The sequence below is a fragment of the Cherax quadricarinatus genome, chromosome 13 (genome assembly GCF_038502225.1).
Source record: "Cherax quadricarinatus isolate ZL_2023a chromosome 13, ASM3850222v1, whole genome shotgun sequence".
Lineage (NCBI taxonomy): Eukaryota > Metazoa > Arthropoda > Malacostraca > Decapoda > Parastacidae > Cherax > Cherax quadricarinatus.
Window position 1 is genome coordinate 40,226,091 of NC_091304.1, and position 24,022 is coordinate 40,250,112.

Here is a 24,022-nt window from a genome sequence, read left to right on the forward strand (position 1 = left end):
ACCACCCCTGCTTCCTTCACTACGCCTGCTTCCTTCACCACCCCTGCTTCCTTCACCACCCCTGCTTCCTTCACCACCCCTGCTTCCTTCACCACCCCTGCTTCCTTCACCACCCCTGCTTCCTTCACTACCCCTGCTTCCTTCACCCCTGCTTCCTTCTCTAACCCTGCTTCCTTCACCACCCCTGCTTCCTTCACCCCTGCTTCCTTCACTACGCCTGCTTCCTTCACCACCCCTGCTTCACTACCCCTCCTTCCTTCACCGCTCCTGCTTCCTTCACCACCCCTACTCCCTTCACTACCCCTGCTTCCTTCACCACCTCTGCTTCCTTCACTACGCCTGCCTCTTTCACCGCCTCTGCTTCCTACACCACCCCTGCTTCCTTCACTACGCCTGCTTCCTTCACCACCCCTGCTTCCTTTACTACCCCTGCTTCCTTCACCACCCCTGCTTCCTTCACCACCCCTGCTTCCTTCACCACCCCTGCTTTCTTCACTACGCCTGCTTCCTTCACCACCCCTGCTTCCTTCACTACCTCTGCTTCCTTCACTACCTCTGCTTCCTTCACCACCCCTGCTTCCGTCACTACGCCTGCTTCCTTCTCCGCCTCTGCTTTCCTTCTCCGCCTCTGCTTTCCTTCTCCGCCTCTGCTTTCCTTCACCACCCCTGCTTCGTTCACCACCCCTGCTTCCTTCACTACGCCTGCTTCCTTCTGCGTCCCTGCTTCCTTCACCACTCCTGCTTCCTTCACTACCCCTGCTTCCTTCACCCCTGCTTCCTTCACTACGCCGGCTTCACCACCCCTGCTTCCTTCACCTTCCCTGCTTCCTTCACCACCCCTGCTTCCTTCACTACGCCTGCTTCCTTCACCACCCCTGCTTCCTTCACCACCCCTGCTTCCTTCACTACGCCTGCTTCCTTCACTACGCCTGCTTCCTTCACCACCCCTGCTTCCTTCAGTACGCCTGCTTCGTTCCCCACCCCTGCTTCCTTCACTACGCCTGTTTCCTTCACTACCCCTTCTTCCTTCACCACCCCTGCTTCCGTCACTACGCCTGCTTCCTTCACTGCCTCTGCTTCATTCACCACCCTTGCTTCACTACGCCTGCTTCTTTCACCACCCCTGCTTCTTTCATCATCCCTGCTTCCTTCACTACGCCTGCTTCCTTCACCACCCCTGCTTCCTTCACTACCCCTGCTTCTTTCACTATGCCTGCTTCCTTCACTACGCCTGCTTCCTTCACCAGCCCTGCTTCCTTCACTACTCCTGCTTCCTTCACCACCCCTGCTTCGTTCACCACCCCTGCTTCCTTCACCCCTGCTTCCTTCACTACGCCTGCTTCCTTCACCGCCCCTGCTTCCTTCACCGCTCCTGCTTCCTTCACCGCTCCTGCTTCCTTCACCGCTTCTGCTTCCTTCACCACCCCTTCTTCCTTCACCAGCCCTGCTTCCTTCACCACCCCTGCTTCCTTCACTACGCCTGCTTCCTTCACTACCCCTGCTTCATTCACCACCCTTGCTTCACTACCCCTGCTTCCTTCACCACCCCTGCTTCCTTCACTACGCCTGCTTCCTTCACTACCCCTGCTTTCTTCACCCCTGCTTCCTTCACTGCGCCTGCTTCCTTCATCACCCCTGCTTCCTTCACTACGCCTGCTTCCTTCACCACCCCTGTTTCCTTCACCACCCCTGCTTCCTTCACTACCCCTGCTTCCTTCACTACGCCTGCTTCCTTCACTACGCCTGCTTCCTTCACCAGCCCTGCTTCCTTCACCCCTGCTTCCTTCACTACGCCTGCTTCCTTCACCGCCCCTGCTTCCTTCACCACCCCTGCTTCCTTCACCGCTCCTGCTTCCTTCACCGCTCCTGCTTCCTTCACCGCTTCTGCTTCCTTCACCGTTTCTGCTTCCTTCACCAGCCCTGCTTCCTTCACCAGCCCTGCTTCCTTCACCGCCCCTGCTTCCTTCACCAGCCCTGTTTCCTTCACTTCTGCTTCCTTCTCCAGCCCTGCTTCCTTCACCAGCCCTGCTTCCTTCACCGCCCCTGCTTCCTTCACCAGCTCTGCTTCCTTCTCCAGCCCTGCTTCCTTCACCGCCCCTGTTTCCTTCACCAGCCCTGTTTTCTTCAGCCCTGCTTCCTTCACCAGCCGTGCTTCCTTCACCGCTTCTGCTTCCTTCACCAGCCCTGCTTCTTTCACCAGCTCTGCTTCCTTCACCAGCCCTGCTTCCTTCACCGCCCCTGCTTCCTTCATCAGCCCTGTTTCCTTCAGCCCTGCTTCCTTTACCAGCCCTGCTTCCTTAACCAGCCCTGCTTCCTTCACCACCCGTGCTTCCTTCACCGCCCCTGCTTCCTTCACCAGCCCTGCTTCCTTCACCAGCCCTGCTTCCTTCACCAGCCCTGCTTCCTTCACCAGCCCTGCTTCCTTCACCAGCCCTGCTTCCTTCACCAGCCCTGCTTCCTTCACCGCCCCTGCTTCCTTCACCAGCCCTGCTTCCTTCACCAGCTCTGTTTCCTTCACCAGCCCTGCTTCCTTCACCACCTCTGCTTCCTTCACCAGCTCTGTTTCCTTCAGCCCAGCTTCATTCACCAGCCCTGCTTCCTTCATCGCCCCTGCTTCCTTCACCAGCTCTGCTTCCTTCACCGCCCCTGCTTCCTTCACCAGCCCTGTTTCCTTCTGCCCTGCTTCCTTCACCAGCCCTGCTTCCTTCACCGCCCCTGCTTCCTTCAGTCCTGCTTCCTTCACCAACCCTGCTTCCTTCACCAGCCCCGCTTCCTTCACCACCCGTGCTTCCTTCAGCCGTGCTTCCTTCACCGCCCCTGCTTCCTTCTCCAGCCGTGCTTCCTTCACCAGCCGTACTTCACCGCCCCTGCTTCCTTCACCAGCCCTGCTTCCTTCACCAGCCGTGCTTCCTTCACTGCCCCTGCTTCCTTCACCAGCCCTGCTTCCTTCAGCCCTTCTTCCTTCACCAGCCCTGTTTCCTTCACCATCCCTGCTTCCTTCACCATCCCTGCTTCCTTCACCAGCACTGCTTCCTTCACCGCCCATGCTTCCTTCACCACCCCTGCTTCCTTCACCAGCCCTGCTTCCTTCAGCCCTTCTTCCTTCACCAGCCCTGCTTCCTTCACCATCCCTGCTTCCTTCACCAGCCCCGCTTCCTTCACCAGCCGTGCTTCCTTCAGCCGTGCTTCCTTCACCGCCCCTGCTTCCTTCTCCAGCCATGCTTCCTTCACCAGCCGTACTTCACCGCCCCTGCTTCCTTCACCAGCCCTGCTTCCTTCACCAGCCGTGCTTCCTTCACTGCCCCTGCTTCCTTCACCAGCCCTGCTTCCTTCAGCCCTTCTTCCTTCACCAGCCCTGCTTCCTTCACCATCCCTGCTTCCTTCACCAACCCTGCTTCCTTCATCGCCCCTGCTTCCTTCAGCCCTGCTTCCTTCACCGCCCCTGCTTCCTTCACCAGCCCTGCTTCCTTCAGCCCTGCTTCCTTCACCAGCCGTGCTTCCTTCACCAGCCCTGCTTCCTTCACCGCCCCTGCTTCCTTCACCAGCCCTGCTTCCTTCACCAGCACTGCTTCCTTCACCAGCTCTGCTTCCTTCACTAGCCCTGCTTCCTTCACCAGCTCTGCTTCCTTCACTAGCCCTGCTTCCTTCACCAGCCCTGCTTCCTTCACCGCCCCTGCTTCTTTCACCAGCCCTGCTTCCTTCACCAGCCCTGCTTCTTTCACCAGCCCTGCTTCCCTCACCGCCCCTGCTTCCTTCACCAGCCCTGCTTTTTTCACCAGCCGTGCTTCCTTTACCGCCCCTGCTTCCTTCACCGCCCCTGCTTCTTTCACCAGCCCTGCTTCCTTCACCAGCCCTGCTTCTTTCACCAGCCCTGCTTCCTTCACCGTCCCTGCTTCCTTCACCAGCCCTGCTTTTTTCACCAGCCCTGCTTCCTTTACCGCCCCTGCTTCTTTCACCAGCCCTGCTTCCTTCACCGCCCCTGCTTCCTTCACCAGTCCTGCTTCCTTCACCAGCCCTGCTTCCTTCACCAGCCCTACTTCCTTCACCGCCCCTGCTTCCTTCACTGCCCCTACTTCCTTCACTACCCCTCCTTCACCAGCCCTGCTTCCTTCACCAGCCCTGTTTCCTTCACCAGCCCTGCTTCCTTCACTACCCCTCCTTCACCAGCCCTGCTTCCTTCACCAGCCCTGTTTCCTTCACCAGCCCTGCTTCCTTCACCAGCCCTGCTTCCTTCACCAGCCCTGCTTCCTTCACCGCCTTTGCTTTCCTTGCACTCCATGACTCCAAATTCTATAACCACTCAACCATCACCCTTTTCTCCCTCCCTCCCTCCACGTCCTCCGCCACCTTGCTCACATACTTCCCCCTCTCCTCCCTCAAACCCTCCACCACCACAACTGTTGATGGTGGTGGTGGTGGTGGTACGAGTGCTGGTGTAGGTGGTGATAATACTAATGGTGAAAGTGGTGGTGTTGGTGGTATACTTTTGCTGAGTTACGAGAGTCTCACTACTCTCTGAGCCCGGCAGTGTGTCAGGCTCGTCTTGTGCTTGCTTGATCAACCAGGCTGCTGCTGGAGGCCCGTTACCCCTTATATCCATCACGGCCTGGTTGATCTGACACCTAGTGAAGATACTTGTCCAATTTCCTCTTGAAGGCTTCTACACTAGTTCCGGCCGTGTTTCTGATATCTTCTGGTAAGATGTTGAATAGTCTGGGACCCCGGATGTTGATACAGTGTTCCCTTATTGTCCCCACCGCACCCTTGCTCGTCACTGGGTTTATTTTACACTTCCTGCCATATCTCTCACTCCAGTATGTTATGGCAGTGTGCAGATTTGGGACCAAGCCCTCGAGTACTCTCCAGGTCTCTATTATCATGTCTCCTCTGCTCCAGTGAGTACATGTTCAAGACTTCTAGGCGTTCCTAGTAATTTAGGTGCTTTACTGGCTCAATGTGAGCCGTAAACGATCTCTGTATTTGTTCCAGCTCTGATATTTCTCCTGCCCTGAACGGGGCCGTCAGCACTGAGCAATATTCTAAGTGAGGGAGCACTAGCGATTTGAAGAGTGTCACCATCGGCATTATTTCCCTTGTTTTGAAAATTCTCAATACCCACCCCGTCATCTTCCTGGCTGTCGTGATCTTTGTCTTGTTATGGTCTTTAAAAGAAAGGTCGGCTGACATAATTATTCCCAGGTCTTTTACGTGTTCCTTTCGTTCTATTCGGTGACCCTCTTGAGTTTTGTATATAGTGCTTCTATTGAGTTCTTCATTCTTTCCATACCTAAGCAGCTGGAACTTATCACCATTGAACGTCATGTTGTTCTCCACTGCCCACTGGAAAACCCAGCTTATGTCTTCCTATAATTTTTTCAGTGTCTTCTACCGTAGTGACTTTCATGCTTATTTTAGTGTCATCTGCAAATGATGATACAAAACTGTGACGGGTGTTTTTATCAATGTCTGCTATGAAGATGAGAAACAGCAGAGGTGCCAGGACAGTGCCTTGGGAAACTAAGCTTTTTATCTCTTTTGATGCTGGATTTTGCTGTTTACTACTACTTTTTGTGTTGTGTGTGTTAGGAACCCGAAAATCCATCAGCCTACCTTCCCAATAATGCCTGTGGCATCATTTTGCTCGCTATCACTCCATGATCGCATTTGTCAAGCGCGTTTGCAAAATCTGTGTAAATCACATCTGCTTTTTGGTCGTCTTCCAGTGCCTCCGTAATTCTATCATAATGGTTCAGTAGCTGTGACAGGCATGATCGTCCTGCTCTAAAAACCATGCTGGTTCGGGTTATGCTGGTCCATGAAATTTTGTAATCTGCCGTCTCATCACTCTTTCGAAGATTTTTATCATGTGAGAAGTTAGGGCTACTGGTCTGTAATTTTTAGCTAGTACTCTACTAACTCCCTTATACGAAGGAGCAATGTCTGCACTCTTTAAGGCCTCTGGTATTTCACCTAGATCTAAGCTCTTTCTCCAAAGAATACTGAGGGCTCGTGCTAGTGGTACTTTGCACTTCTTTATAAATAGGGTATTCCATGAATCCTTTCCAGGTGCTGAGTGAGTGGGCATGTTATGCATTTGTTTTTCGAAATCTACGGGATTTGTACTAATGTCAGTTAGTTGGTCTACGCGGCCTTCTTCTGGAGTGAAAAATATTTCTTCATTCTCTTCCTTGCTGTCATTTAAGGGGTTGCTGAACACCGACTTATACTGTTCTTTTAGGATTTCACTCATTTCCTGTTCATCGTCAGTATACGAATCTACTCTCAATAATGGTCCATTTATACAAGTAGTTCTTAGTTTGGATTTTGCATAGGAATAGAAATATTTTGGGTTTCTTGCAGTATCCTGTATGGCCCTTTGTCCCCTTTGTACTTCTTCTGTCAGGTATGACATCCTAAGTTTTTGCTCTAATTCAGTGATCTCTCTGCTAAGACTGTCTTTCCTCTGTTGCGACATATTTGTATTTTTAAGCAATTCAGTAACCCGTTTTCTTCTGTACCATCTCCTACGCTGATCTTCTGGGTTCCCTGAATAGTACGTGCTTCATACAGACCTTGTATACTTCTGTATTCAGCTTCTCTAGGCACTGGTGGGGATTGAGGGTGCTCATGTCTGATTCCCAGGAGAGGTCTGATAGTTTTTAGTGTAGTGTTTTCCCAGTCAGTTCTATGGTACTTGAAATTAAACTTACTGAATATCCAGTGATGCAGTTCCCTAATCCTGAGTTAATACTCGTTTGAACTTATGTGATGTTGTGGTCAGAGTATATTGTTTTTGTAACTGTTATGTGTCTGATTAGTTCCTCGTTGTTTGTGAATATCAAATCCAGGGTATTTTCATTTCTAGTGGGATCAGTTATCTGTTGGTTCAAAGAGTACTTTTCACAAAGCCTCATTAGTTTCCTGGTATGTGCCTGCTGAGCCAGGCTGCTTCCCGGAGATATTTCTGGTTAGGTTAGGTTAGGTTAGGTTCGTCAGGAAACAGGACAAATGTTTCCTGACGCGGGTCTTAGTCAGATGATGACCCGCCTTTGGAGATTTTGGTCATCTGACCGAGGCCTTCCGCTGGCTTACCGGTCCACCCCTTTAAAAATTATGGTCATTTATAACCATTGTTAAAAAAAATATTTCTGGTATAACACGCCATCTTCCATTTTACATAAGGGAGAATAAAATCTCCAAGGAGTAAAATATTTGGTGTGGGATTTTTTTAGCGTACCCAGACAGCTATCTTCCTTAACTGATCTGTGAATTCCTCAGCAGTTGCTGATGGTGGTGGTGACGGCGGTGGTGGTGATGATGGTGGTGGCAGTGGTGGTGGTGATGGCAGTGGTGGTGATGGTGGTGTTGGTGGTGGTGATGGTGGTGTTGGTGGTGGTGGTGGTGGTGGTGGTGGCGGCAGTGGTGGTGGTGGTGGCAGTGGTGGTGATGGTGGTGGTGGTGGCAGTGGTGGTGGTGGTGGCAGTGGTGGTGATGGTGGTGGTGGTGGCAGTGGTGGTGGTGGTGGCGGCAGTGGTGGTATTACGGTTTCAGGTAATCAAGGCCTGTTAACCTGGCCGTAATGGGAGCTAGGAGCCAAAGAAAAACTGCAGTATTCGTTTAATTATATTTTCCTTCACCAATTATGATTAAATATTTAGAGCTATGTACACTATATACAAGAGATTGAAATATAAGTGTACAATACGGTAAGTCAAGAGGCAAGGCAACAGCCTAAAGACAGAGAGGACAACCGTGTTCAACCAGCAGCTGGGTGAATCTGGCAAGAGTGAACTGTGAGTGCTTCCACATCACCTTCGCAGTTGTCAGACCCACAGTATGACTGGCTGAACCAAGATACTGATTTAACGATGGGGCTCTCTGAATTATTAAACCCTTAGTACCTGGTTCACTGGTTGTGAGGCAGCCTACATGAGAGTGTGTACATACGCCGAATCAATGTAACATACTCTTTGCATGCCACACCCCCACCCCAAAAGGGCTCTGATAGCCAGGACTAGGCTTCCACCTCCATGGGTAAAGTGCCCCCATGGTGTGGTACAGTACTGGGTCTGCCTTTCCTCTCAACCATCCAACTCATTAGACAGGGTTCAACTTTTATCATAACATAAAGCCAAACTCAAAACTTAGAGCGAGACAGCAGACAGTAGGGCTAACGTAGGTTCAAGACACCTGTGGACGGTAGCAGAATATCCTCTCACTAAAAAGACCCACATCATTTAAATATTAAGTATATAAAAAGGGGGAAAAAAGAGCTAATTTTTACCTATAGTCCCTAAAATATCGTAACCTAACACAGTTTAAATTTATATTCTAGAAAGAGTATCAGCCAGCTTATTATCTTTGCCAGCTATTTGTAATATTTTAATATTGCAGCCTGAGACTCCACCGCGTGAGTCTTGTATTGTGGTTCATTTTATACAGGTAAACCAGAGGATTGTGGTCACCGTAGACTGTGACCACTTGAGATGACTGGCCCACGTAGACTTCAAGTGCCATTATCAGAGCGAGGGCTTCTTTTTCAATTGTGGAGTAGGGGAGTGGGCCCTCTGGTGAGGCTGGTATTTGGCCGAGTAGTAAGCCACAAGTTGCAACCCATCGTCCCCAGTTTGTAGAAGTACTGCCCCCACCCCTGACTCACAAGCATCAACCTGTAATGTAAAAGGTTTTGAGAAATTTAGGGGCTACTTTGCCACTACCTACTACATGGTCTAAAAAATTGACAGTAGATTGTCCAAAGGATGATTTAGATAAGTTAACAGTTAAGTGGAAACTCTGAAAAGTCTCAGAGAGTCTTGAGCCTAAACAGGTGTTGGTCACAAGTGTCTGACACCACTGCAGTGTCATCTGGGTAAGCGGCCGTGCCTTCAAGTCCTTTAATAGCCTGATTGATCAGTTTATGGAATGATACCGGCGAGTTTTTTATTCTGAAGGGGGTTACTGTATATTGATAATGACCTGGAATTACGAAGGCAGAAATTTCCTTTGCCTTATTTATTAAAGGTACCTGATAGTAACCTTTAAGTAGGTCTAATTTAGATACAAAAGTAGCCTTATCCATGACGTGGATTATGTCATCCAGACGTGGCAGAGGGTGAACATCTGAAATGGTAACCTCATTCACCTTACGGTAGTCTCTACACATTTGAAAACCTCCATCAGCTTTCTTAACAAGGATGCACGGAGAAGCCCCCTGACTAGATGACTCCTCCACTAACCCATGCTCTATCAGAAATTCTACCTCCTACTGAAGTAGCCTCTGTTTTTCAGGGTTAGCTCTGTAGGGGGAGAGTTTAGATTTAGAGTTTTCAACATCTACATCATGATATCCTAGTGTACATTTTTTTCGGCACGTGCAAAAAAAAAAAAAAATATCAGGGTAAGATTGTGGGAACACAGTTAAACTTATTACTTGATTCTCAGACAGCCCCACCACCAAAGGACTGGGGTCCTTAAAAAGGACAGAATTGGGAAACTTTACTTGGATTTCAGGGATAGAGTGCAAAGAGTCAGGGTCGTCTACTGGGACTTTATCTGATTAATGTGGTATGTTTTACTTTTTGAGGTCTTGTCAAGGGGAGATACCACGTAATTTCATCAGATAATTTACTTACAATTTGCATAGGTCCCGTAAATCTAGCTTTTAAGGTGTGGCCAGGTATAGGTTCCTGTACTAACACCTTTTCTCCTGGATGGAAGGAGCAGAACTTTGAATTTCTGACATACCTCTGTTTCATCGTATTTTGAACTGCTTTTAAGTTAGCCTTAGCTAACTTTGAAGAAGGGTTGTAGAGTGTTCAGCAGGCGTCTTCTCCCATCCATCCTTCCTTGAGCACCCGAAGAGGACCTCGTACATTGTGCCCAAAGATCAGCTCAAACGGACTGTACCCTGTAGACTTCTGCACAGTTTCTCTCATTGCGAACAGCAACAGAGATAGTTATTCATCCCAGTCTGATGGAATCTTTCCAAGGCGCCCTGGGACTGAGGATGATAGGCAGTGCATAAGTTGTGAATTATTCGTAGCCTAGTTAATGCTTCCCTAAAAGCTTTGGCAGTAAAATTAGTACCTTGGTCACTCTGAATAGTTAGGAATGCCTAAGCAGGAAATAAACCTAGTTAAGGCCTTAAGTGTGGGTTTAGTATTGATACTGCGCATTGGGATTTCCTCCCGATGTCTAGTTACTTTATCCATAATAGTGAATAAGTATTGATTCGCAGACTTGGACTTAGGTAATGGACCTACACAATCTATAATTATCTCTGCAAAAACTCCTCCATCAGCAGGTATAGGATGGAGAGGTGCAGGTTTAATGGTGTGTCCAGGTTTTCCTACTTGCTGACATTCTCTACAACAGGGGATAAGATTCTTCACACCTTGCCTTGACTTTGGCCAGAAGAATTCCTTTAATATTCTATACATAGTTTTAGTAATTCCTAAGTGGCCTCCTAACGAAGAGTTATGAGCTATGTTTAGTATTTGGGATCTAAACTTGTAGGAACTACCAATCTATCTGCCTTTTGCCTTCCCTCTACCTCCTTACCAGTATCAGTGCAGATTAAAATGTCGTTTTTAATTTCATATTTAACAGGGTGATCTGAGGGGGATTCACCCATAGCTGCCTGAAATGCGATATTCTGTGAAGGGTCTTTCCGCTCTTCCTCCAGAAAGTGCAGTCCTTTGGGCATGGAAACAGAGACATCTGGCAATCCTGTAACCCTGGAATAGGAAGGCTTGATCTGGGTCTGTTCACTAAATTTACGAGGCTCTGGTCAATTTCTTTGTAAAACAAATTGTCAATTCCAAGATCAGAATTGTCCAAGGATGGGTTAGCATTCTCATCAGATATTCCTTCGGATTTTGCCCCAGTTATGGCCAACATATAGGTTCTGTACACTTAGTAGAATTAATGTTATTACCCAGTAATAACATGGCATCTTTCATAGGAAATCCGTCAGAAACACCTACAGTCAAATATCCAGTGTAATATTTACTCTGCACATATATTTTATGTAAAGGGACAGAAAATACTGCTCCTCCAAATGCTTCTCACAGAACTGAGGAGGATAATGAAGTTTGTTCAGAAAGGGGAAGTACTCCCTCTCGTATTAAAGAGCAATATGCCCCAGTATCTCTAAATGTTCGTGCTTTCGTTTTCTTTTACTTCTCCTGAAGGGAAATTTGACAAGTGCTATAATACAGGGCCATCCTGCACTCTACCTGTTTCTGGTTTACCATTGGGATATTAATAATTCTCCCTACTGGTTGGGGTTTAAGTGGGCAGTTCGGTCTCACATGGCTGGGTTTATGGCAAAGAAAACACATTACCTCATTTTTAACCTTGGTTCCCCCACTCTGGATACTGATGTCGTGGCTCACCATGTTCAGTGGTTTGATTTTGCACACCAGGTTGACCATAAGTTGAGTATCGTGGCTTGCCAAGTAACTTAGTTGGCTGGCATCATTGTTCGCCTGCATCCTAGCGCTTCATTCTCCAATCAGGAATTCTTCTTTGACGATCTCTGCTCATGCCAGGCTGTTGGAGAAAGGTAAGACCACTCGGACAAGGAGTGGTTAGTTTCAAAAGTATCAGCCAACCTGGCTGCTTCCAATGCAGTAGCCAACGAATGATCTTGAAGGAAGTTGTGAACCTCTGGTCCAACAGATTCCAGCAGGTTATCCACCAAAATTAGTTGAAGTAAGTCCCCGAAGTTAGCGACACCACTTAGCTTATACCACTTGGTAAAGACTTTTGTCTGCTGTCTTACAAAGTTGACATAAGACTGACCCAGCTGTTGTCTGGCTAGTTTGAACTCCTTCATGTACTTGGCAGGAATGCACTGGTAAGCCCCAAGAACTGTGGTTTTCACCACCCAATAATTATCAAAATCTCTTCATTCTTTAACACAAATGTAAACTCTTGTGCCTTACTGAACAACACTGTATACACCACTGCTGCCCAATGCACTTCATGCCACCTTAAGGCTTGAGCCTAGTTTTCAAATGCATCAAAAAACTATTCAGGCTCAGCTTCAACAAAATGAGGATCGAGCTGTACTGCCTTTTGCAAACTGAAGTCATTTACTACTTGTGTAAACTGCCTCCTCTCCTCTCTACCAAACTCTTCCTTAGCATATGCTCGCTGTTCCCTGGTCTGCTCAAGATTGATTTTTGCTAACTCAAGTGTCATTGAAGCTGACTCGTCTTTAGACAACCCCAAGGCACCTGTTGTTTCCCAAAACTGCTGGTTTGATTATTCAGGTGTTGCGTCCCTCCTGTTATTCTGCAGGAATCTAAGCGATATGCAACTAACTGCTCCTGTAGAGGAAGAACCACCAATCCTGTGTGCCATGGCTGCCTCAGCTTTCAACTTTGTATGAGTAATGTCATGAAGCTGTGCAGCAGTAAGAGTGCTTTGATAGTCAATACCAGTAGAATGAGCAATTCGCCAACAACAATGTAGAGAAAATTTGGGCAGGTTTAGGAAAATGAACTCAGACACCAATCATCTGACTCGTATAGGTGGCATTAACCCCAATGTAACATGCTGTTTGCAATACACGCTCAAACAGCTATGCACAGTGTGAATGCAAGATACACGCAATAGCAAGGCTGACATGCAATAGCAAAGCCAAATACAGAATACTCACAATAGCAAGGCTGACAGCAAAATGACTGCAAAACACACACAATAACCATAAGCATTGGCAAAGCTTGACACAATGCCAGATAGCTAAGATACAAGGACTAGCTCCTGCTCCAGCTTCAGCTCTAAGCTCCAGCTAAGTCCAGCTCCAGATCCCAGACAGGCTCCCATATTATGGTTTCAGGTAATCAAGGTCTGTTAACATGGCCGTAATGGAAGCTAGAAGCACAATAAACACTGCAGTAGTCTTTTAATTATATTTTCTTTCACCAAGTATCATAAGATATTTACAGCTATGTACACTATATACAAGAGATTGAAATATAAGTGTACAATACGGTAAGTCAAGAGGCAAGGCAACAGCCTAAAGACAGAGAGGACAACCGTGTTCAACCAGCAGCTGGGTGAATCTGGCAAGAGTGAACTGTGAGTGCTTCCACATCACCTTCGCAGTTGTCAGACCCACAGTATGACTGGCTGAACCAAGATACTGATTTAACGATGGGGCTCTCTGAATTATTAAACCCTTAGTACCTGGTTCACTGGTTGTGAGGCAGCCTACATGAGAGTGTGTACATACGCCGAATCAATGTAACATACTCTTTGCATGCCACAGGTGGTGATGGAAGTGGTGGCAGTGGTAATGGTGGTGGTGGAGGTGGTGGTGATGGTGTTGATGGTAGTGGTGATGATGGTGGTGGTGGCAGTGGTGGTGGTGATGGTGGTGGTGGCAGTGGTGGTGGTGGTGATGGTGGCGGTGGTGGTGGTGAAGGTGGCAGTGGTGGTGGTGATGGTAGTGGTAGCGGTGGTGAAGGTGGCAGTGGTGGTGGTGATGGTAGTGGTGGCGGTGGTGTTGGCGGTGGCAGTGGTGGTGGTGGCAGTGGTGGTTTTGGCAGTAGCGGGGGTGGTGGTGGTGGGGGCGGCAGTGGTCGTGGCGGTAGTGGTGGTGGCGGTGGCAGTTGTGGCGGTGGTGGTGGTGGCCGCGGTGGCAGTTGGTGGTGGTGGCCGCGGTGGCGGTTGGTGGTGGTTGGTGGTGGCGGTGGTGGTGACGGCGGTGGTGGTGGTGGTGGCGGTGGTGGTGGCGGCAGTGGTGGTGGCGGCGGTGGTGGTGGCGGCAGTGGTGGTGGCGGCAGTGGTGGTGGTAGCAGTGGTGGTGGCGGCAGTGGTGTTGGTGGGGGTGGTGGCGGCGGTGGTGGTGGCGGCAGTGGTGGTGGCGGCGGTGGTGGTGGTGGCGGCAGTGGTGGTGGCGGCAGTGGTGTTGGTGGGGGTGGTGGCGGCGGTGGTGGTGGTGTCAGTGTGTCTGGGTGTGTGTGTGTTAGTGTGCCGCCTGACTCAGTGTGCGTCGCGTGTGCTGGTGATGTGCTCTGCTGTGCTGGTGTTCAGCACGTGTATGTGTGTGTGCGTGCTGGTACGGTGCTCAGCACATGTGTGCTGGTACGGTGCTCAGCACGTGTGTGCTGGTACTGTGCTCAGCACATGTGTGCTGGTACGGTGCTCAGCACGTGTGTGCTGGTACTGTGCTCAGCACGTGTGTGTGCTGATACTGTGCTCAGCACATGTGTGCTGGTACGGTGCTCAGCACGTGTGTGCTGGTACTGTGCTCAGCACATGTGTGCTGGTACGGTGCTCAGCACGTGTGTGCTGGTGTTGTACTCTGTTGTGCTGCTCCTCAGCACCTGTGTGTATGTGTGTGCGGGTGCTGTCTTACTGTGCTCAGCACACGTGTACTCAAGCTCAGCACATGTGTACTCAAGCTCAGCACACGTGTACTCAAGCTCCACGTGTGTGTGTGTGTGGTACTCTGCTTTCCAGCACTGCCTCACCTGTGCTAGTGTCAACACCTGTCTTAGTCCTTCAGTACTAGGACTAGTAGCTGCTCTCTGCAGTCTGCTGCTGCTGTAGCCGCTCTCAGCAGGTTGCTACAGCTGCTGTAGCCGCTCTCAGCAGGTTGCTACAGCTGCTGTAGCCGCTCTCAGCAGGTTGCTACTGCTGCTGTAGCCGCTCTCGGCAGGTTGCTGCTGCTGTTGTAGACGCTCCCAGCAGGTTGCTGCTGCTGCTGTAGCCGCTCTCAGCAGGTTACTACTGCTGCTGTAGCCGCTCTCAGCAGGTTGCTACTGCTGCTGTAGCCGCTCTCAGCAGGTTGCTACTGCTGCTGTAGACGCTCTCAGGAACTTTTTAAGGGTTCTTGAAGAGTTCATAATGGAACTTTGTGAACCGTTAATTGAGTCAGTTGATCATTATCAAGAATTCGATTTTATATATTTGGATTTTGATAAAGCTTTTGATAGAGTACCAAAGAAAAGACTTCAAGAAAGTGGCAGCTCATGGTATTGGGGAAAAAGTTGTCATTGGTCGAGGCGCGGCTGACCAACAGGAAGCAGTGTGTGTGTGTGTGTGTGTGTGTGTGTGTGTGTGTGTGTGTGTGTGTGTGTGTGTGTGTGTGTGTGCGTGCATAAAAGGGGTGAAATTTGAGTGGGGGATCTGTAACTTGTGGCGTTCCACAGGGATCAGTTTTACTCCAATTGTTGTTTATAATATGCATTAATGACTTTGACGAAGGAATAACTAGTGATATGAGCAAATTCGCTGATGACACGAAGATTGGTTGGATAATTGATACAGAGGAAGATATTACTGAACTTCAGGAGGATTTAGACAAACTCATATCGTGGTCAGATAAGTGGCAGATGCGGTTCACTGTAGATAAATGCAAAGTCCTGAAGCTCGGGAATGTCCGTAACTCTAGCGCTTGTAATGTATATAATGTAGAACTTGGCCATACAGAATGCGAAAAGTACTTGGGGGTTATGGTAAGCTGGAACCTTAAACCAAGACAGTAATGCCTAGGCGTACGTAATAAGGCAGATTACTGGGATTTATAGCCAGAAGTGTAAGTAAAAGAAATCCATTTGTTATACTACAGCTCTACAAATCATTAGTAAGGCATCACTTAAATTATGCAACTCATTTCTGGTCTCCATACTACAGAATGGATACAAATTCGTTAGAGAATATTCACAGAAGAATAACAAAATTAATCCATTTTATAAGAAATTTTCCATTACGAAGAGAGATTAAAATCCCTGAACCTATATTGTCTTCTAAGACGTAGAATGATGAGAGACATGATTAATGTGTATAAGTGAAAGATGGATATAAATAAGGGAGATATAAATATGGTTCTGAGGATATTCCTTTAAGAAAGAACACGAAATAATGAATTAAAGTTGGATAAATTTAGATTCAGAAAGGATATAGGAAAGTACTGGTTTGGAAATTGAGTAGTCGATGAAGGGAACAGTCTGCCTAGTAGTGTTATTGAAGCTAAAACCTTGAGTAGCTTCAAATATAGGTTAAATAAATACACGAGTGAGAGGGGGTGGATCTGAGTGGGACTTGCACTTGAGTTAATAACGTTATCAAAGCTTATTTCTTGGGTAACATTGATATTGGGTTGGGCGAATATTTTTTGGTGGGTTTGGGTTTCAGAAAGACTTGCTTAGTATGGGCCAGTAGGCCTGCTGCAGTGTTCCTACTTCCTTATGTTCTTATATTGTAGGTGGTCTCAGCAGCCTGCTGCTGTTTTTGTTGTAGCCACCCTCTGCAGGTTATTGTAATCACCTTCTGCAGGTTATTGTAGTCACCTTCTGCAGGTTGTTGTAGTCACCTTCTGCAGGTTGTTGTAGTCACCTTCTGCAGGTTGTTGTAGTCACCTTCTGCAGGTTGTTGTAGTCACCTTCTGCAGGTTGTCGTAGCCACCCTCTACAGGTTATTGTAGTCACCTTCTGCAGGTTATTGTAGCCACCTTCTACAGGTTATTGTAGTCACCTTCTGCAGGTTATTGTAGCCACCCTCTACAGGTTGTTGTAGCCACCCTCTACAGGTTGTTGTAGCCACCCTCTACAGGTCGTAGCCACCCTCTACAAGTTGTTGTAGCCATCCTCTACAGGTTGTAGCCACCCTCTACAGGTTGTTGTAGCCACCCTCTACAAGTTGTTGTAGCCACCCTCTACAAGATGTTGTAGCCACCCTCTACAAGTTGTTGTAGCCACCCTCTACAAGTTGTTGTAGCCACCCTCTACAAGTTGTTGTAGCCACCCTCTACAGGTTGTTGTAGCCACCCTCTACAAGTTGTTGTAGCCACCCTCTACAGGTTGTTGTAGCCACCCTCTACAGGTTGTTGTAGCCACCCTCTACAGGTTGTTGTAGCCACCCTCTACAAGTTGTTGTAGCCACCCTCTACAGGTTGTTGTAACCGCTCTCTACAAGTTGTTGTAGCCACCCTCTACAAGTTGTTGTAGCCACCCTCTACAAGTTGTTGTAGCCACCCTCTACAGGTTGTTGTAGCCACCCTCTACAAGTTGTTGTAGCCACCCTCTACAGGTTGTAGCCACCCTCTACACGTTGTTGTAGCCACCCTCTACAAGTTGTTGTAGCCACCCTCTACAAGTTGTTGTAGCCACCCTCTACAGGTTGTTGTAGCCACCCTCTACAAGTGGTTGTAGCCACCCTCTACAAGTTGTTGTAGCCACCCTCTACAAGTTGTTGTAGCCACCCTCTACAAGTTGTTGTAGCCACCCTCTACAAGTTGTTGTAGCCACCCTCTACAAGTTGTTGTAGCCACCCTCTACAGGTTGTAGCCACCCTCTGCAGGTTGTTGTAGCCACCCTCTACAAGTTGTTGTAGCCACCCTCTACAAGTTGTTGTAGCCACCCTCTACAAGTTGTTGTAGCCACCCTCTACAGGTTGTTGCCACCCTCTACAAGTTGTTGTAGCCACCCTCTACAAGTTGTTGTAGCCACCCTCTACAGGTTGTTGTAGCCACCCTCTACAGGTTGTTGTAGCCACCCTCTACAAGTGGTTGTAGCCACCCTCTACAAGTTGTTGTAGCCACCCTCTACAAGTTGTTGTAGCCACCCTCTACAGGTTGTAGCCACCCTCTACAAGTTGTTGTAGCCACCCTCTACAAGTTGTTGTAGCCACCCTCTACAGGTTGTAGCCACCCTCTACAAGTGGTTGTAGCCACCCTCTACAAGTTGTTGTAGCCACCCTCTACAAGTTGTTGTAGCCACCCTCTACAGGTTGTAGCCACCCTCTACAAGTTGTTGTAGCCACCCTCTACAAGTTGTTGTAGCCACCCTCTACAGGTTGTAGCCACCCTCTACAGGTTGTTGTAGCCACCCTCTACAAGTTGTTGTAGCCACCCTCTACAAGTTGTTGTAGCCACCCTCTACAAGTTGTTGTAGCCACCCTCTACAGGTTGTAGCCACCCTCTACAGGTTGTAGCCACCCTCTACAGGTTGTTGTAGCCACCCTCTACAGGTTGTTGTAGCCACCCTCTACAGGTTGTTGTAGCCACCCTCTACAAGTTGTTGTAGCCACCCTCTACAAGTTGTTGTAGCCACCCTCTACAAGTTGTTGTAGCCACCCTCTACAAGTTGTTGTAGCCACCCTCTACAAGTTGTTGTAGCCACCCTCTACAGGTTGTTGTAGCCACCCTCTACAAGTTGTTGTAGCCACCCTCTACAAGTTGTTGTAGCCACCCTCTACAAGTTGTTGTAGCCACCCTCTACAGGTTGTTGTAGCCACCCTCTACAAGTTGTTGTAGCCACCCTCTACAAGTTGTTGTAGCCACCCTCTACAGGTTGTTGTAGCCACCCTCTACAAGTTGTTGTAGCCACCCTCTACAGGTTACTCTCACTAGTTGTAATTAATATTAATCTTCACTATCACTATTTATTATGAAGGTTAATCCTCACTGTTACTAGTTACAGTAGTGTGCACATTAATCCTCACTGTTACTAGTTACAGTAGTGTGCACATTAATCCTCACTGTTACTAGTTACTGTAGTGTGCACACTTATCCTCGCTGTTACTAGTTACTGTAGTGTGCACGTTAATCCTCACTGTTACTAGTTACTGTAGTGTGCACATTAATCCTCACTGTTACTAGTTACTGTAGTGTGCACGTTAATCCTCACTGTTGCTAGTTACTGTAGTGTGCACATTAATCCTCACTGTTACTAGTTACTGTAGTGTGCACATTAATCCTCACTGTTGCTAGTTACAGTAGTGTGCACATTAATCCTCACTGTTGCTAGTTACTGTAGTGTGCACATTAATCCTCACTGTTACTAGTTACTGTAGTGTGCACACTTATCCTCGCTGTTACTAGTTACAGTAGTGTGCACATTAATCCTCACTGTTACTAGTTACTGTAGTGTGCACATTAATCCTCACTGTTGCTAGTTACTGTAGTGTGCACATTAATCCTCGCTGTTACTAGTTACAGTAGTGTGCACATTAATCCTCACTGTTACTAGTTACTGTAGTGTGCACGTTAATCCTCACTGTTACTAGTTACTGTAGTGTGCACATTAATCCTCACTGTTGCTAGTTACTGTAGTGTGCACATTAATCCTCACTGTTAGTAGTTACTGTAGTGTGCACATTAATCCTCACTGTTGCTAGTTTCTGTAGTGTTCACATTAATCCTCACTGTTGCTAGTTACTGTAGTGTGCACATTAATCCTCACTGTTGCTAGTTACTGTAGTGTGCACGTTAATCCTCACTGTTACTAGTTATTGTAGTGTGCACATTAATCCTCACTGTTACTAGTTACTGTAGTGTGCACATTAATCCTCACTGTTACTAGTTACTGTAGTGTTCACATTAATCCTCACTGTTGCTAGTTACTGTAGTGTGCACATTAATCCTCACTGTTACTAGTTACTGTAGTGTTCACATTAATCCTCACTGTTACTAGTTACTGTAGTGTGCACGTTAATCCTCACTGTTGCTAGTTACTGTAGTGTGCACATTAATCCTCACTGTTACTAGTTACTGTAGTGTGCACATTAATCCTCACTGTTACTAGTTACTGTAGTGTGCACGTTAATCCTCACTGTTGCTAGTTACTGTAGTGTGCACATTAATCCTCACTGTTACTAGTTACTGTAGTGTGCACGTTAATCCTCACTGTTACTAGTTACTGTAGTGTGCACATTAATCCTCACTGTTGCTAGTTACTGTAGTGTGCACATTAATCCTCACTGTTACTAGTTACTGTAGTGTGCACGTTAATCCTCACTGTTGCTAGTTACTGTAGTGTGCACATTAATCCTCACTGTTGCTAGTTACTGTAGTGTGCACATTAATCCTCACTGTTGCTAGTTACAGTAGTGTGCACATTAATCCTTACTGTTGCTAGTTACTGTAGTGTGCACATTAATCCTCACTGTTACTAGTTACTGTAGTGTGCACGTTAATCCTCACTGTTACTAGTTACTGTAGTGTGCACATTAATCCTCACTGTTGCTAGTTACTGTAGTGTGCACATTAATCCTCACTGTTACTAGTTACTGTAGTGTGCACGTTAATCCTCACTGTTGCTAGTTACTGTAGTGTGCACATTAATCCTCACTGTTGCTAGTTACTGTAGTGTGCACATTAATCCTCACTGTTGCTAGTTACAGTAGTGTGCACATTAATCCTTACTGTTGCTAGTTACTGTAGTGTGCACATTAATTGCGACAGTGATGAAATAAGACATTTGCAAATTAATGTTTAGTTGAATAACACAAGGCAGTGGTATGACAGGTAAATAATTTAATAAGGTTTGGTTTTATAAACATTGCTACGCGCTGCGGCACAGAACTGACCAGTGAACATATTCTGGCAAGTTGTTCCTCATAGTACCAGGTCCTAGTAACAACAGCGGTGAGCTTCTCCACTGTTGAACAGTCCTGTTTTGCAATCCTGCGTTTGGTATTGCCCATACAGTCTTAACTGGGTTGAGGTCAGAAGAATTTCCGTCCCAATTTAGAATATTTAGATCACTCTCTTCGAAGATTGTCAACATTTGTCTGGAAGTGTGGCATGGAGCAAGATCCTGCCGGAAAATGCCTTCTCAGTCAGGAAAGTCTCAGTCCACAGTGGTAAGTATATGATTTGCCAGGATTACCTTGGATTTGTCACTGTTCATCGTTTACTCAACAATAACAAGCCCTCCATGGCCTTTAGCAGTAAAACTACCCCAAAACATCATCTTAGGTGGGTGTTTTGGCGCTTGTTGAGTGTGTCCATACCGAAAAGGCTCGCCTTTGCTCCGTCTCACTAGCACTGATCTGTATCCATGTACTTCAAAATGCACCTCGTTTGAAAAAATAACTTTTCTCCATTCATCTGCCGTCCATCCCTTATGATCGAGTGCCCACAACAGCCTTTTCCTTCATAACAGCAGTCAATAATTGTGTATTTACTGGCTTTCTGGCAGTTGTGCCAGCTTCAAGGATCCTTCATCGAACAGTTGAAAAATCAACATTAATGCTACCTGAAGCGAAATCTCTAGATTTTTGCTGGTTTTCTTGGGATCCTTCTCACTATTTTTTATGTTAACCTTGTCATCGTGAGATGTAGGGTGGACTTTGAAAGACGTCCGGGTTTTTTTACACAGCCAACTTTCCATATTCCCTCTCCAACCAATAATATAGCACTGAGGAACAGACAACAGCAAACTTGCGCATGGCGCTCTGGCGACACCTGTATGTCGGTCCTTTGTCATCCAAAATCCTGACCGGTTCAGCAGTGGCGTTTGATACAGTTACGCAGTCAGCACAACCAGCAACTTTTCTCTCTACCCTTCCAACCAACGCCATGCGGCTGGGTTTAGCCCCGGCTCTTTCCCTCATTCTCTTATCCCTTCCTCTCCCCCACTTCTCTTCCACTATCCAAATCTCCCGTTCACCCTCATGGGTCTTACCTGTCCTGACTTGTTGTCTTGCGTTTTCCATCTTCCTCGCAGCGCTCCAGTCACTAGTGTCGTCAGCCATCTTCAGAATCCGACCAACTGTTGACTGTGCTGGGCTCAAATTTTCAGCGATATATGTGATACTCAAAACAGCATGTTTTCTATACTGTACTTGCATGCTTCATAGGTGTAACATCCATCATGAATTTCAGCAGTAATCATGAATTGAAAGGAAGAATTTGGTGAAACCATATTCACTCACAGAGCATGCTTGCAGGAATGACCTTTCAGAACAACTGTTGTAGCACTGACCAAACACCATATTACTGAGATAATAACAAGATTTACTCCTGTCCCAATTAATTTGCACAGTACTGTATAATTAAGGTTAGTCTGCACTGGCTTAACTAATAATTAACATCGTCTTCACATCTCTACTGCTCCTGCCTACTTTCTGTACTCGACTGAAGAAGCCTACTGTGTAGGCGAAACGTTTCAGAATAAAGTTGCCTAAATGTTGTCTATGTGTCTTATCTATCAATAATTAACTAGTTGAAAAATAGCAAATATTCAATGAAATATTTTAATAATAATAATGTTAGTTTCTGTGAGTCAGTACAATAGTGAAGTAGACACCAGAGGAAACTACTGCTTGTGCATTGCATTTCAGGTAAGTAATGATAACACTTACATCTTTCTTAAGAACTAAACATAGATTGTTATGTAAGACTTCTTGTGTAATTAACTACAGACTTAAGTTCAGTGAGAAAGGGTAACTTAATGGCAGATGGTAACTTACAAAAGTGCCACATACTTAAAATGAGAAGAAGAAAGAGGCCAAAAGAGCCACTGTAAAGAGAACATAGGATGATCACCAAATAGAATGAAAGGAAGATACGAAAGACCTGGGAGTAATTATGGCAGCTGGCGTGTCTTTCAAAGACCTCAATAAGACCAAGTTGACGACAGCCAGGGAGATGACAGGGTGGGTATTGAGAACTTCTAAAACAAGGGAAATAGTACCAGTGGTGACACTTTTCAAATCGCTTGTGCTCTCTCATTTGGAATATTGCTCACTGTTGACTGCCCCGGTCAGGGCAGAGCTGGAACAGATACAAAGATCGTTTATGGCCCATATAGAACCAATAAAGCATTTAAATTATTGGAAACACCTTAGAGTCTTAAATACGTACTCACTGGAGCGGAGGAGAGATACATGATAACATGTACCTGGAAAATACCTGAGGGCTTTGTCCCAAACCTGCACACTGCCGTAACATACTGGAATGAGAGATATTGGTGGAGGTGCACGATAAACCCAGTGAATAGCAGGGGTGCGGTGGGCACAATAAGAGAATACTCTATCGACATTCGTGGCCCCAGAATATTCAACATCTTACTAGAAGATATGAGAAACACTGTTGGCACAAAGAGGAAACTGGACAATTATCTTCACCAGGTGCCAGATCAACTAGGCTGTGATGGATATGTGAGTCAGTAGGCCACCAGCAGCAACAGTCTGGTTGACCAGGCAAGCACCAGACGAACCTGGCCCAGGGCCGGGCTCTGGGGGTAGAAGAGCTCTCGGAACTTATGAAACTGGATCACCCGGTCATCAGTGATTCCTGGATCACCCGGTCATCAGTGATCCCTGAATCACCCGGTCATCAGTGATCCCTGGATCACCCTGTCATCAGTGATCCCTGGATCACCCTGTCATCAGTGATCCCTGGATCGCCCGGTCATCAGTGATCCCTGGATCACCTGGTCATCTGTGATCCCTGGATCACCCTGTCATCAGTGATCCCTGGATCACCTTGTCATCAGTGATCCCTGGATAACTTTAGCATCAGTGATCCCTGGATCACCCTGTCATCAGTGATCCCTGGATCACCCTGTCATCAGTGATCCCTGGATAACTTTAGCATCAGTGATCCCTGGCATCACAACCCGTCCCTGTACACCCTAATCTTCTGAGTATTTTGTATGTCGTGGTCATATCCCGCTGCTTCTCCTGGGGTTGTTAGTCCAGTGTCTGCTGGTGGTTCACTGTCGTCACCTCCCATACCCATGCAACCCTCTCGTTGCTCTCTACGCTTGCTCTAACGCATGCGTCAAACGGGACCAGCATGCGCCATGCAGGACCCGCATGCGTCATGCAGGACCCGCATGTTTCATGCAGGACCCTCATGCGTCATCCAAGTATATATGAAGTAATGATTCTCTGTTAACGTTTCTGACAGCCATTCTTGAGTTTTGTATATGTATCAGTGTAATATTAAGTACGTCTGGTGTTATTTCTGCTGTCAGCCTGGTGTGTACTGGCAGCTCTTCTCTCTACTGTCAGCCTGGTGTGTACTGGCAGCTCTTCTCTCTGCTGTCAGCCTGGTGTGTACTGGCAGCTCTTCTCTCTGCTGTCAGCCTGGTATGTACTGGCAGCTCTTCTCTCTGCTGTCAGCCTGGTGTGTACTGGCAGCTCTTCTCTCTGCTGTCAGCCTGGTATGTACTGGCAGCTCTTCTCTCTGCTGTCAGCCTGGTGTGTACTGGCAGCTCTTCTCTCTGCTGTCAGCCTGGTGTGTACTGGCAGCTCTTCTCTCTGCTGTCAGCCT

The 24,022-nt window shown here is 47.3% G+C and overlaps 1 protein-coding gene across 8 annotated transcripts in view; it reads left to right on the plus strand.

Moving 5' to 3' along the window:
- Window positions 1-24,022, plus strand: part of LOC128688737 (retinoic acid receptor RXR-alpha-B-like) — a 755,147-nt gene that overhangs the window by 260,493 nt on the left and 470,632 nt on the right. For 7 of the 8 annotated variants that reach the window (XM_070084652.1, XM_070084653.1, XM_070084654.1 and 4 more), the window contains exon 1: window positions 13,975-14,017. The exons of the other annotated variant lie outside the window; for it this stretch is intronic. The gene's annotated coding sequence lies outside the window, so the exon portion shown is untranslated. Of the gene's footprint in view, window positions 1-13,974; window positions 14,018-24,022 lie in introns of those variants that run through there. 8 annotated transcript variants of the gene reach the window in all.